Genomic DNA, 13,809 nt, shown 5'->3' on the forward strand with positions numbered 1-13,809 from the left:
CAGCGAAAAGAGTGGAGAAGTTACCCATAGCAACTAATCTTTGCGGTAGCATTTATCAAGTACCTTTTATTACATGATAGGTACAATTTTGTCTGTAAGGTACACCTTTTAGTCAGCATATCTTCATTTGTACCATAGACATTGTGTATGTTTTCAAATTACCGACAATGGCTGCATCTTTTTCATTATTTGCATCATGAATTGAAGGAGGGGGTGTGCAAATGTGTGGTTAAGGCCTTCATCCTTCTCAGGATTACAGAGGGGAAGTCTATGTCCAAATCTCAAATTACAAGGAGTGCACTCCTGGGGTACTCTTCCAGCCCTGTACACAGAAGCCACTGATCCATGTCCACTGACTAAAAAGAACCCAACAGGCATCTCTGGTTATCCTGCGTGTAGTCTAGCAGTTTTTGATGCATTATTGCCAAATAAAGTAAGGCTAGATTGGCGTTAATCTCAGACAAATACTGCACGCTATAGAAAAGGATTGATCTTTCTCTGCGCTGACATTGTGCCATCCAAGTAGACTTTCTGCCCTGTGACGTTTCAAGCTGTTTGATAGGGAGTAGTTCTCTGGGCTTCAAATATTACTCCTTCTGCTTCCTGGATGCTCGTTTTTTGTTGTTACTATAAGTTCACCATGGTTATCCTTAAGGCCCGTACACACTGGCCGATATATCAGACGTTCTCTTGAACGGCCGATATATCGCGGGTCCGTCGGCCAGTGTGTACGGCCGATACGTCTGTGAACTCAGTCGTTCACAGACGTATTGCGGCCGACGGCCAATATATCTACCGATATATTGGCGCGTCGCTGTGTGTGTACGGGGCGGTCGGCCGACCGCCCGTACACCTGCTGCGGCGGCCGGCGGTGATTGACAGCTGAACTGGGCGGGCATGTGTACACGCCCGCCCAGTTCATGACATCAGTCCCCGACGGATCGGGCAGTGTGTATGCTCAACACACTGCCCGATCTGTCCATAGATATATCTGCAGATCAATTGATCTGCAGATATATCTGCTAGTGTGTACCCACCTTTAGAAATGTTTGTTTCTGTGAGGTCCAGCCTGCAGTTTGTCCTGACTGAGCACTTTTTTCATCTTTCACCTGGCTTGTTTATAAACAAACAAGTTGTTTATCCAACTTTTTTACTTTGTTTATACTTACTTGATTCCTTGCCACCCACACAGGAAGTGTCTAACCCATCAATATGTGGCTGTAAAGCTTAACTTTACCTTATGGTGTGTACAGACGGTGAGATTTTTTTCTTACGATTTTGATTATATAGCGATGCCGATACGATGCTGATGCACGGTGCCGCGCGGCCGGCATCGCAAGCCTAGATAGACTGTGCAGGCAAGTCAATTTTGGCTATTTCATAGAAAAGATAACCAAAATTGACACTTAGCCAAAATCGCACATAGTCAGTATCGTAAGCAGAGTCATTATGTGCTAGCGATACCGACCTAGCTCCTATTGCATAGTGAGAATCGGGGTTAGCCCGAATCTCACCATGTGTACACACCTTTAGTGGTTGTGAGACCATAATGGACTTTATTATTATATATATATATCTATATCTATCTATCTATCTATCTATCTATCTATCTATCTATATATATATAAAGGAATTATTGCGCCACTTGTGTTTACCAACGATTACAGGCCAAAGTATATAATGTATCATGCAAGTAAAAATTGACACTCCCTAAAGATTCAAAAGGGCGTCTGCTGACCCCCAAACAGGGATGGCGGTTCCCTGTGGTATGAACTTAAAAAACACAAGGGGGGGGGGGGGTGTAGCGACCAACGGGGTCTTAAAAAGATAAAAGCTCACACTATAGGTGGATGAATATAAAAATAAAATACAATTTATTCACATAGAAAAAGTGTTTCACATAATTTTTTTTATACAACAAATCTCTTTAAAAAATGGGATAAAAACAATGTACACATAAAATATAGTACCAGTTAAAATATATAAATAAGAAGATTATTGCTTAACTGGGTATGTGGTCACTGCCAGGTTGTCCAACGCGTTTCGTCATTCAGACTTCATCAAGTGATGAAGTCTGAATGACGAAACGCGTTGGTCAACTTGGCAGTGACCACATACCCAGTTAAGCAATAATCTTCTTCTTTATATATTTTAACTGGTACTATATTTTATGTGTACATTGTTTTTATCCCATTTTTTAAAGAGATTTGTTGTATAAAATTTTTTATGTGAAACACTTTTTCTATGTGAATAAATTGTATTTTATTTTTATATTCATCCACCTATAGTGTGAGCTTTTATCTTTTTAAGACACAGTTGGTCGCTACAGCCCCCCCCCCCTTGTGTTATTTTTATATATATATATATATATATATATATAAATTTGTTTTTAAAAATATGGTAACGTTATTATATGAGCTGTCACTCGTATTCTAAATTTACATATTGTCATTTTTAAGTGTATTGAAACTGTTGCAAATCTCATCTTTACTAGCTGCCTGATTTCTTTTAGTTTGTAAAGCAAAAAAAGCAAGCAACTCTGCCAAACCATGCTGCACTGTAGGGTTATGGATCAGTGGGTCAACCTGGATAAGGTCGACAGTCAATAGGTCTGAGAGGCATACCAAGACAAGGTTGCAGGTGCTCAATTCAAACACAACCAATTTATTAATAATAATCATTGCAATAAAATTTTGGATTTTGAGCGAGGTTCTTCGCATAGTTATGGCCATAAGTAACGGCTTGCCCACTGCGTCCAGGTGACCTCATTAGTTGGGAAAGTCCCTAACATTTTTTTTTTTTTTGGGGGGGGGGATACAAATCTAGGGCAAGTGACACCCCAAAATGAAGTAGCTGAGTGACCCCAGGGCAACACTAAAGTGAAAAAATATATAGTGAAGATAGGTTAGTGAGAGAGGCTGCAGAAAACAGCAGGGGTAAATTAGTGAGAGGTAACAAGGTGTAGTGAGAGGTGAAGGTGGGAAATGCGTTAAATTGAAACAAAACACACGATAGGGATGAAAGTAAATATGAAAATAAGTGTTAATCTGTGTTGCTCCTGAGGCCAAACAGCAAAATTTTATTGCAATGATTCTTAATAAATTAGTGTTTGTGGTATTGTTGGAATTGTGCATCTGCAACCTTTGTCTTTTTGTATGCAGTACTACTGAAAGGTATCCGCAGGGTCGCACCGCTCATTACTGGTGTGCACCCCAGGACCCCTCCCCTGTAGGTCTGAGTGGCAGTTATCAGTGCATGCGCAATATTGGGTAACAGTAGGATTATTCAGTGGGTGTCTGTATGGGGTCTGGGACTGAGGGTCGACAGCACAAATGTCGACACACCTTAGGTCAACGCCAATTGGTCGACACACCTTAGGTCGACATGGACAAAAGGTCGACAGGAACAAGGTCGACATGGAAAAAGGTCGACATGAGTTTTTTATGTTTTTTTGGTGTCGTTTTCTTCGTAGAGTGACCGGGAACCCCAATTAGTGCTCCGCTACCGCTTCGCTCGGCACACTTTACCGTTCCAGTCGTAGTCCACGTGGATCGTTAAGTATGAAAAGGTTCAAAAATGTCGACCTTGTTCCATGTCGACCTTGTTCCATGTCGACCTTGTTCCATGTCGACCTTGTTCCTGTCGACCTTTTGTCTAGGTCGACATTTTGTCCATGTCGACATTAGGTGTGTCGACCAATTGGCGTCGACCTTTGTGCTGTCGACCTGGAGTCCGGATACCGTCTGGATGGTAGGTCGACCGGCCCGAAGCCTGCTCCATTTCCCTTTAATATCTTCCATGAGCAAATTGTGTTTGCCCACAGAAATGCTGCTCCCAAGATGTTTTTCTTAATTCTCTGCAAACTCTACAGACTGTTGGAAATCCGCAGTTTCTGAGATGCTGAAAATGCTGTATAGCCGATCCCGCTGCAGGCCTGGTTGCCGCATGGGCTGTGCCAACTGCAGTATCCTATTACATTACTGGAGTGGAACCCAGAGTGGTCTTCCGCTACTGTAGTCTGTCCATTTTTAAACGTTGTCTTGTTTTTAACATGAAACATTATGGCCACTCCACTTTGATCTTCCATGAATAAATTGTGTTCGCCTGCAGATATACTGTTCCCAGGATGTTTTTCTTCTCAATTCTCTGCAACCTCTACAGACTGGTGTTCATGAAAATCCCAGGAATCAGTAGTTTCTGAAATCCTCAAAATGCCGCATCTGGCACCAAAAATCTTTCCACAGCCAAAGTCACTCCGATATCACCTGGTGGAGACAAAAGGAAGGAAAGGAGTACAGTTTGTAACAAATAATTGAGACACTTTCTTGGGTTAAGTAGTTAACTTTGTTACAGAAACATAATAATATTTACATAAAAACACACCAAAAAATACTGCTAACAATTGTAGCACATTTAGTCACTGATATAGAGTATAAAATGTTTAGGGGTATATTCAATTGAAGTTGAAAGCTGCCGTCTGTCGGAAAGACGTCAGTTTTAGGCGGAATAGCCGCCAGTCTGCGTGCTTCTTTCGCAAATGGGGCCAAATACGACAGGTTTTGGCCCCCTTTCCGACCATCTCAATCCGACTTTAAAAAAAAGTCGGATTGAGATGAGGGAGCTTAGAGGAGAAGACGGGGAGAGCCGTGGGGAGACGGGGGAGAGGTCTCGCTTGCTGGAGCCCGGTGGACGCTGCTGTTAGCGGTGGCTGTGACACATCCTCCTGCTGCGCTCCCCCGTCTCCCTGCTGCGCTCCCCCGTCTCCCCGCGGCGCTCCCACGTCTCAGCTCCCTCATCTCAATTTGACTTTTTAAAAAGCAGAATTGAGATGCCCATTGAATAGCCCTTGTCGGATCCATTCCGACAAATGCATGTCGGAATGGATCCGACTTCTATTGAATATACCCGTTAATGAGGACAAATCCAAAGTAGATTCCAGAGCATAAGTCTCTCCAAGGATAATATGTCCAAAGAATGGAGTGAAAGTTTATATATTAAAAACAGGTCGTCGATTGATATACCACCATAAATTGTCCTGAACTATTGAATGACTATTGGCTCCAGCGTGTAAATGGTAAGTATGTTAATTTACATGGAGAGTCCCGGATTGATAATCCTCTCTCATTTTTAAATGGCAATGCTTTTAATAGCATAACATAATGTGTTTCTCTTACGTCCTAGAGTATGCTGTGGTTCACATTAGTACCACGGGGTATAGACTGGTCCACCAGTAGCCATTGGCACGTTAAAAGTTTGAGAGTGTGGGCTGGCTTCTCCCTCTATGCCCCTCCTACCCGACTCATTTTAGAAAATGTGCCCGGAGGAGCCGGTCACAGCTAGGGGAGCTCTCCAGAGCTTTTCTAGTAAAATGTTATTTAGAGTTCTTTTATTTTACAGGGAGGCTGCTGGCAACAGCCTCCCTGCAGCGTGGGACTAAGGGGGAGATTAGTGTCCGCCCTGTGTTGTCTGAGCCACTAACTCTGCTGACCGGACACTGAGCTCCTGAAGGGTCAGATCGTTCCCCGCCGCAGAGGATCGCTCGCCCCAGCAGCATGCCACCACCCCCTTACAGAACTGAAGAATCGTCGAGTGAGGCACCGACCTCCCCTAGCAAGCGGGGGGGTCGGTGTGAAGATGGCTACAGCAGGGTAGGAGCGCAGTATTAACTGCGCTCCGGAAGGCTCAGCGGTACATGGTGTGGCGCTATGAGGGGCGCCCAACTAGTCCAAAAGCTTGTCGGGGTCCCCGGATCTCAGCCAGCACTCAATCCTCAGGCCAGTATAATCCTATGAAAAGCCATTTTGGGACCGGAGCTTCTCCTCAGGGCGGACCCAGCAGCGTTCAGCGGTATTTTCCTGCCTGCACAGCGCTGATCAGGAGAAACAGGTCCCTCCACAGCAACTCCAGCTATCTGTAAACGGTACCAGGGGGTTGTAGAAGGGAGGGGCGGGGAGGCTGCAATACGACTGTGTATCCTATTAAGGTGCACAGTCAGTGCTGAAAAGGGGTCTCCCTTTGGTTAGAAGCGCTGTGTGTGGGTTGGCTCCAATCTCTGTCTCTCTTGCCATTCTTGGAAGGGAAAACTTTGTCTGCCCTCCCCTGTGTGTGTGTGTGTGTGTGTGTGTGTGTGTGTGTAGTGTTTGGTGGTCTCCTTTAGCTATGTCCAGGGACACTGTGTCATATGCTGCAGAGGCTATGCTCTCCCAGGATGATCCTATTCCATGTAATCAGGATAGCACTGGTTTAGCACAGATTCCAGCAAGTGAACCGGAGTGGTTTTCCTCTATCAAATCTTGGATTTCTCAGATTTCAGACAGGGTTGCAAGTAATGAATCTGCAACCCAGATATTACAGAACTCTATGGCAGTATAGCCCGATTCTGGTACCTCAGGATGCTCAGCTATATACCCCCACAAATGTGCGCTTGTTCATGTCACGCAAGATGACACGGATACAGATTCTGACACCACAGACGGTAATGGGGGATGTGTTGCGGGGGTCTGCCTCTCTTGCAAAGAGGGTGCAATTGATGATAGAGGCTATCAGGGATGTTTTGAATAATATTGATACCACACCTGAGCAGGTTGAGGAGGCTTTTTTCACTGAAAATAAGAAAGCCTCGCTAACTTTCCCTGCGTCAAAGGAATTAAATGCTATATTTCAGAAAGCATGGGAAAACCCTGAGAAAAAATTCCAGATCCCTAAAAGGGTCCAGGTGGTGGTCCCTTTCCCTGAGGAGGGTAGAAAAAAATGGGAAAACACGCCAATGGTTGACACATCTGTGTCCAAACTCTCAAAAAAGGGTGGTTTTGCCTGTTCCAGGATCTACCGCCTTAAAGGAGCCAGCTGATCGCAAAATTGATAATACAGTTAAATCAATGTACACCGCTTCAGGGGCCATATTACGTCCCACTATTGCTAGTGCATCCTTACTTGAGGATTTGGATACGATGGGTAAGGGTGATGTTGAATTATATTTACGCAACATACACAATTCAGCAGGTTTTATGGTAGAATCCATGAAAGACCTGGGTTTCATGGCTGCGGGAATCTTTTCCATGTCTGTTTCAGCTCGTTGGGGAGAGTGGCTGCGCCAGTGGTCGGCCAACGCGGAATCTAGGAAAAGCGTGGAGTCCCCACCTTACACAGGTCAGGCTTTCTTTGGGGAAGCTTTGGATGTGTGGATATCCACGGCTACAGCGGGTAAGTGTCCGTTTCTTCCCTCAGCTGCACCTGGTCTGAAGAAATCCTTTTCTTTATCAGCATCACAGTCCTTTCGGCCTAACAAGCCTAGAATGGCCAAACCGTCCAATACCTTCTTTAGGGGAGGTCTGTCACAACTGAGGGCCTGAGCTGACGGGAGGCAGCCTCAGTTGTAGGGGCTGAGATGTACCGGAACCTGGGAGGTTGTATCAGACCCCTGGACATGTAAGTAACATGATGAATAACTGCCCGAAGGCGTGACCACGACAACTTGAATAAAAGTCAATGATGTTTATTTATGACAACTCCGCAACACAGCAGCAGTAAAAGGAAACATAAAAGTCAACAGAGGATAAATACAATTCCTGGGTACTACAGGGTGGCAAGGGCCACAGGCACTGGTAGTGTGAGATAGTTCTTATAATCTTCTAGTTGGAAAGTCCTTACCAGGCCTGACTGTAGCAATGGAGAGAACCCAGGATCGTACCAGCTGGTGTTCCAGGAAAGGCTGGGCTGCTGAAGATAAAACGGCTGCTGTGGATACTGGCTGGAACCAGACTGTTGTTGGTACGGAGTGGATACTGGCTGGAACCAGTTAAATAATAAACGAACTTGAGAGCGATGAAATAATAATGAAGTTTGGAGTTTGAGAGCGGTGAAATTATAATGCCGGTGATAAATGACAAACTGCAGAAAAGGGGTACCGGCACTTTAAGGAGAGCTGACCTCTGCTGGAAGCTGGATGCTGAAAGCAGGTAGATCTGTAGCTGGAAGCTGGTGAATCCAAATGGATCGGAGAGTCAGGCTACACCGCAGATGGAATGCTGGTGCGGGTCTCTGTAGTGGAAGGATTGACACAGGAGCTGGAACCTGGAAGACAATCACAGGAGAGAGACAAACTGGAACTAGGTTTGACAACCAAAGCACTGACGCCTTCCTTGCTCAGGCACAGCATATTTATACCTGCAGCAAGGAAGGGGTTGGCTAGGCAATTATGCAAATCAACAATACAGACAGCAGATTGGTGGAAATGATCAGATGACAAAATCCAAGATGGCTGCGCCCATGCAGACACTTGGAGGGAAGTTTGGTTTGTAATCCATGTGAGAATTGAAGCAGCAATGGCGGCGCCGGCCACAGGAGACAGGAGACGCCAGACTGATGAATGCACATCCAAACCACGCGGGCACAGCGGAGGCCGCGGCTGACGTAATCGCCACTCTGACACTTTGCATGCAGAAACTCAGGGACGGCGGCGGAGGCCGCGGGAGACGCCATGCCAGATGTAATATGGCGTTTGCTGTGACCGCGTCTCAGAGAGACAGGAGAGGATGCAGGAATGTAAACATCAGGATAACAGATGGGATCCGGTCCTGGAGCGCTGAGCCAGCCTTAGGAGGCATCTGATGGGTAAGAAATGGCGTCCAGATACCCGGATCGTGACAAGGTCGAGTTAAATTCAGGAAACCTGCTGCCACAGGTTCCCAGTAACAAAAGCCTGTCTCAGGTACGCCAAAGTCCTCCGCATGACAGTGGATGCGCAGCCTGGAGGTGGGGCCAGTGGGAGCGAGACTCAGACAGTTTAGTCACGTCTGGGTATCGTCCGGCCTGGATCCCTGGGTGATAGATATTGTGTCCCAGGGATACAGGCTGGAATTTCAAAATCTCCCTCACCGATTTTTAAAATCAGGCTTGCCAGTTCTACTGGCAGACAGAACTGTCCTACAAGAGGCTGTTCAGAGGCACAGGTCATTGTGCCAGTTCCTCCTCATCTGCAAACCACAGGTTACTATTCGAACCTTTTCGTGGTACCAAAACCGGATGGTTTGGTCAGGCCCATTCTGAACCTAAAATCACTGAACCCCTCTCTAAAAGAGTTGAAGTTCAAAATGGAGTCTCTCCAGGCGGTGATATCCGGTTTGGAAGAGGGGGAATCCCTGGTATCCCTGGATATCAAGTATGCGTACCTCCACATTCCAATTTGGCTGCCGCATCAGGCTTATCTTTGTTTCGCATTACTGGACTGTCATTTCCAGGCCCTGCCATTCGGCCTCTCAACAGCACCAAGGGTGTTCACCAATGTGATGGCAGAGATGATGGTTCTCCTCCGCAGACAAGGGGTGAAGATCATTCCATATCTGGACAATCTGCTAATAAAGGCATCGTCCAAGGAGAGGCTGCTGCAGTCCATTGTTCTCACAACCCAACTACTCAGACTCCACGGTTGGATTCTGAACCTTCCAAAATCACATTTGGAACCAACACAGAGGTTTTCTTTTCTGGGGATGATCCTCGACACAGAAGTGCAGAGGGTGTTTCTCCCACAGGAAAAGGTGTTGGTGATACAAACAATGGTCCGGGATGTCCTGAAGCCAGCCCGGGTGTCGGTTCACCATTGCATTCGCCTTTTGGGAAAGATGGTGGCCTCTTACGAGGCTCTCCAGTACGGGAGGTTCCATGCTGAGGCCTTCCAACTGGATCTCATGGACAAGTGGTCAGGATCTCATCTTCACATGCACCAGAGGATTCGTCTGTCGCCAAAGGCCAGGATTTCACTCCTCTGGTGGCTCCAATTGCCTCACCTTCTGGAGGGCCGCAGGTTCGGGATCCAGGACTGGGTCCTTCTAACCTCCGAGGTTGGGGCACAGTCACTCAGGGAGAAACCTTCCAAGGAAGGTGGTCAAGTCTGGAGGCCGGCCTGCCGATCAACCTCCTGGAACGAAGAGCCATCTACAACGGTCGTCTTCAAGCGGCCCGTCTTCTAAAATATCGGGCCATTCAAGTACAGTCGGACAATGTAACGACGGTGGCTTACATAAACCGACAGGGCGGAATGAAGAGCAGAGCTGCAATGTCAGAGGTGACAAGAATCATCCTCTGGGCAGAAAGACACGCGTTGGCGCTCTCAGTAATCTTCATTCCGGTAGTGGACAACTGGGAAGCAGACTTCATCAGCAGACATGATCTCCATCCAGGGGAGTGGGGTCTCCATCCGGAGGTGTTCAAGGAAATAACAGACCTTTGGTGGTTACCTCAAATAGACATGATGGCCTCTCGTCTCAACAAAAAGCTTTAACGCTATTGTTCCAGGTCGAGGGACCCACAGGCAGTGGACGCCCTGGTGTCTCCGTGGGCGTTCCAGTCGGTGTACGTGTTTCCACCACTTCCACTCATTCCAAGAGTTCTAAAGCTCGTAAGGAGAACAAGAGTTCAAGCAATACTCATTGCTCCAGACTGGCCAAGGCGGGCTTGGTACGCGGACCTTCTGAATCTCTTGCAGGGAGAGCCGAGGCCTCTTCATCTTCGGGAGGATCTGCTGCAGCAGGGGCCGTTCGCCTATCAAGACTTACCGCGGCAACGTTTGACGGCATGGAAGTTGAGCGCCTGATACTTGCTCGGAAGGGAATTCCGAAGAAGGTCATTCCTACCCTAATACAGGCTAGGAAAGGAGTAACGTCTAAACATTACCATCGTATTTGGTAGAAATATGTATCTTGGTGTGAATCCAAGAAGTTTCCTACTGTGGAGTTTACACTGGGACGTTTTCTCCTCTTCCTGCAAGCAGGTGTGGATATGGGCCTGCGGTTGGGATCTGTGAAGGTTCAGATTTTGGCCCTGTCCATTTTCTTCCAGAAACAATTGGCTGCCCTCCCTGAGGTTCAGACCTTTTTGAAGGGAGTTCTGCACATCCAACCTCCCTTTGTACCGTTTACGGCGCCTTGGGACTTTAACGTGGTGTTGCAGTTTCTGCAGTCGGACTGGTTCGAGCCTCTACAGGAGGTTGAGGTAAAATTTCTTACATGGAAGGCTGTCACGTTGTTTGCCTTAGCTTCTGCTAGACGTGTGTCAGAATTGGGGGCTTTGTCCTGTAAAAGCCCTTACTTGATCTTCCACAAAGTTGGTGCTGAGCTCAGAACACCTCAGCAGTTTCAACCAACCTATTGTGGTGCCAGTGGCTACTGACTCCTCAATTTCATCAAAGTCCGTGGATGTTTTGAGGGCTTTGAAAAGCTATGTGATGAGGACTGCTCATCACAGGAAATCGGACTCTGTTTGTCCTGTATGATCCCAAGAAAATTGGGTGTCCTGCTTCAAAGCAGACTTTATCTCACTGGATTAGATTTACTATCCAGCATGTGTATTCTACGTCAGGATTGCCGTGTCCAAAATCTGTTAAGGCCCACTCTACTCGTAAGGTGGGGTCTTCCTGGGCGGCTGCTCGGGGTGTCTCGGTGTTACAACTTTGCCGAGTGGCAACTTGGTCTGAGTCGAACACGTTTGCAAAGTTCTACAAGTTCGATACTTTGGCTTCTGATGATCTGAAGTTCAGTCAATCAGTTCTGCAGGAGCCTCCGCGCTCTCCCTCCCATTCTGGGAGCTTTGGTATATCCCCATGGTACTAATGTGTACCCCAGCATTCTCTAGGACACAAGAAAAAATAGGATTTTGGTTACCTGCCGGTAAATCCTTTTCTCGTAGTCCGTAGAGGATGCTGGGCGCCTGCCCGGCGCTTTGTTTTCCTGCAACCGTTATCTGGTTCATTGCATCTTTGTTTAGTTACTGTATGTACTGCTTTGTTACTTGGTAAGTAATGTTTCAGCAGTTGCTGAGTGTTTCAAGCTAGTTACTGTAGATTGATGTGCCTTGTATGTATGTATGTATGTATGTATGTATGTATGTATGTATGTATGTATGTGCTGGTATGAATCTCGCCACTATCTGTGTTTAATCCTTCTCTCAAAGATGTCCATCTCCTCGGGCAGTTTCTAGACTGAGTCTGGTAGGAGGGGCATAGAGGGAGGAGCCAGCACACACACTCAAACTCTTAAAGTGCCAATGGCTCCTGGTGGACCCATCTATACCCCATGGTACTAATGTGGACCCCAGCATCCTCTACGGACTACAAGAAAGGGATTTACCGGTAGGTAACCAAAATCCTATATTTGCTATTAAAAACAATGCTGCTTTCAATTTTGAGCTTAAAATGTATACCATTATCCGAGTCCATAAACATGACACAATGGGGACACTGGTTCTCCTATATCCGACAAAAGATTGTTGGACGTATCTGACCTAAATGCACTCATTCTGTATCAAAGTGCTCCTGGAATTTACCATTTTTGCAACTGTATGTGTGTGTATGTATGTATGTATGTATGTATGTTTATATATATAAGTTGTAACACTGTAGGGGTGCAAGGCGCCTCTTCCTGGGGAATATGGCAGCACACAGCAGCTCAGAAACAACACACGTCCAGTTTCTGGTACAACTGGCCCCGGCCAGTTTTATTGAAACAGAAAATAAAACAAACACCAAAAGAAAATACCTTGCCTGTCCGGCACTAACTAAACACAAGATGTTCCTAACTATCACTAAACAAAACACAGGGTTCTCCAGTAAACACTGTTTAGCTCACTTGTATCCAGAAGCGTGTTTCTCTCACACAGATCCCTCCAGTCTTCCCAGGCAGTCTGCCCATACTAATCAGGCTAGCAGCCCTATAACACTCTTACACAGCTGAAACCCTGATTAGCCCTCTGTGAGGCCAAAGACCCGAACTGGGCCCAATGTCTAGAACTCGCCTTATCTCTCTCTCAGAGCCTTTACCCAGCTTTTACAGCAAACTGAAAAGGTTCTGACAAAACAAAAGCATTTTTCCTAGAAGTTTTCATTTTCTAAAACATGTAAGACAAGAACCTGGGACAAACATACCTGCCCTCAAACACTATCCCAGTGTTCTTGTCACATATCCCCCTCCCCTGTTTCGACCTAGGGGCCGGAACACTTGTAGCCCCCAAACAGAAGATGCGAGACAATGCATCTGCGTTGGCCAATTGTGTTCCCGGTCTATGTTCGACCGTAAACTTAAAGTCCTGCAACGCTAGAAACCATCTAGTTACACGAGCATTCTTGCCTCTATTTACATACATCCATTTTAAAGGGGCATGGTCTGTCACTAGTCTGAATTGTCTACCCAAGAGGTAATATCTCAAGGTATCTAGTGCCCACTTAATGGCCAAAGCCTCCTTTTCCACAATGGCATACCTTTTTTCATGCTCATTGAGTTTCCTACTCAAATAAATGATAGGGTGTTCGTCCCCATCTCTGGTTTGGGACAGCACAGCACCTATCCCTACCTCTGAGGCATCTGTCTGTACCACAAATTCTTTTGAAAAATCTGGTGTTATCAACACCGGTTGTGAACACAAAGCCACTTTTAACGCTTGGAACGCTTTTTCTGCATCAGGGTTCCATTTCACCATATTTGACTGCTTCCCTTTGGTAAGGTCTGACAACGGCACCGCTGTGGTCGCAAAATTGGGAATAAACCGTCTATAGTACCCAGTAATTCCCAAAAAAGCCCTTACCTGTTTTTTATTCACTGGACGAGGCCAATTTTGAATAGCATCAATTTTATTCAATTGGGGCCTAATCAGACCTCTGCCTATGGTGAAGCCCAAGTATTTGACCTCCTCCATTGCGAGGCAGCACTTCTTTGGGTTAGCAGTTAACCCTGCCTCTCTGATTGAGTCCAGTACTGCTTGTACTTTAACCAAATGGGACCCCCAGTCTGTACTGTGAATTACCACATCATCCAAATAGGC

General features: G+C 46.3%; 1 protein-coding gene across 2 annotated transcripts in view; it reads left to right on the forward strand.

Moving 5' to 3' along the window:
- Nucleotides 1-13,809, forward strand: part of LOC134966421 (tyrosine-protein phosphatase non-receptor type 11-like) — a 373,757-nt gene that overhangs the window by 175,435 nt on the left and 184,513 nt on the right. The gene's annotated exons all lie outside the window — the stretch shown is intronic.

This window comes from Pseudophryne corroboree, chromosome 10, assembly GCF_028390025.1.
Source record: "Pseudophryne corroboree isolate aPseCor3 chromosome 10, aPseCor3.hap2, whole genome shotgun sequence".
Classification (NCBI taxonomy): Eukaryota; Metazoa; Chordata; class Amphibia; order Anura; family Myobatrachidae; genus Pseudophryne; species Pseudophryne corroboree.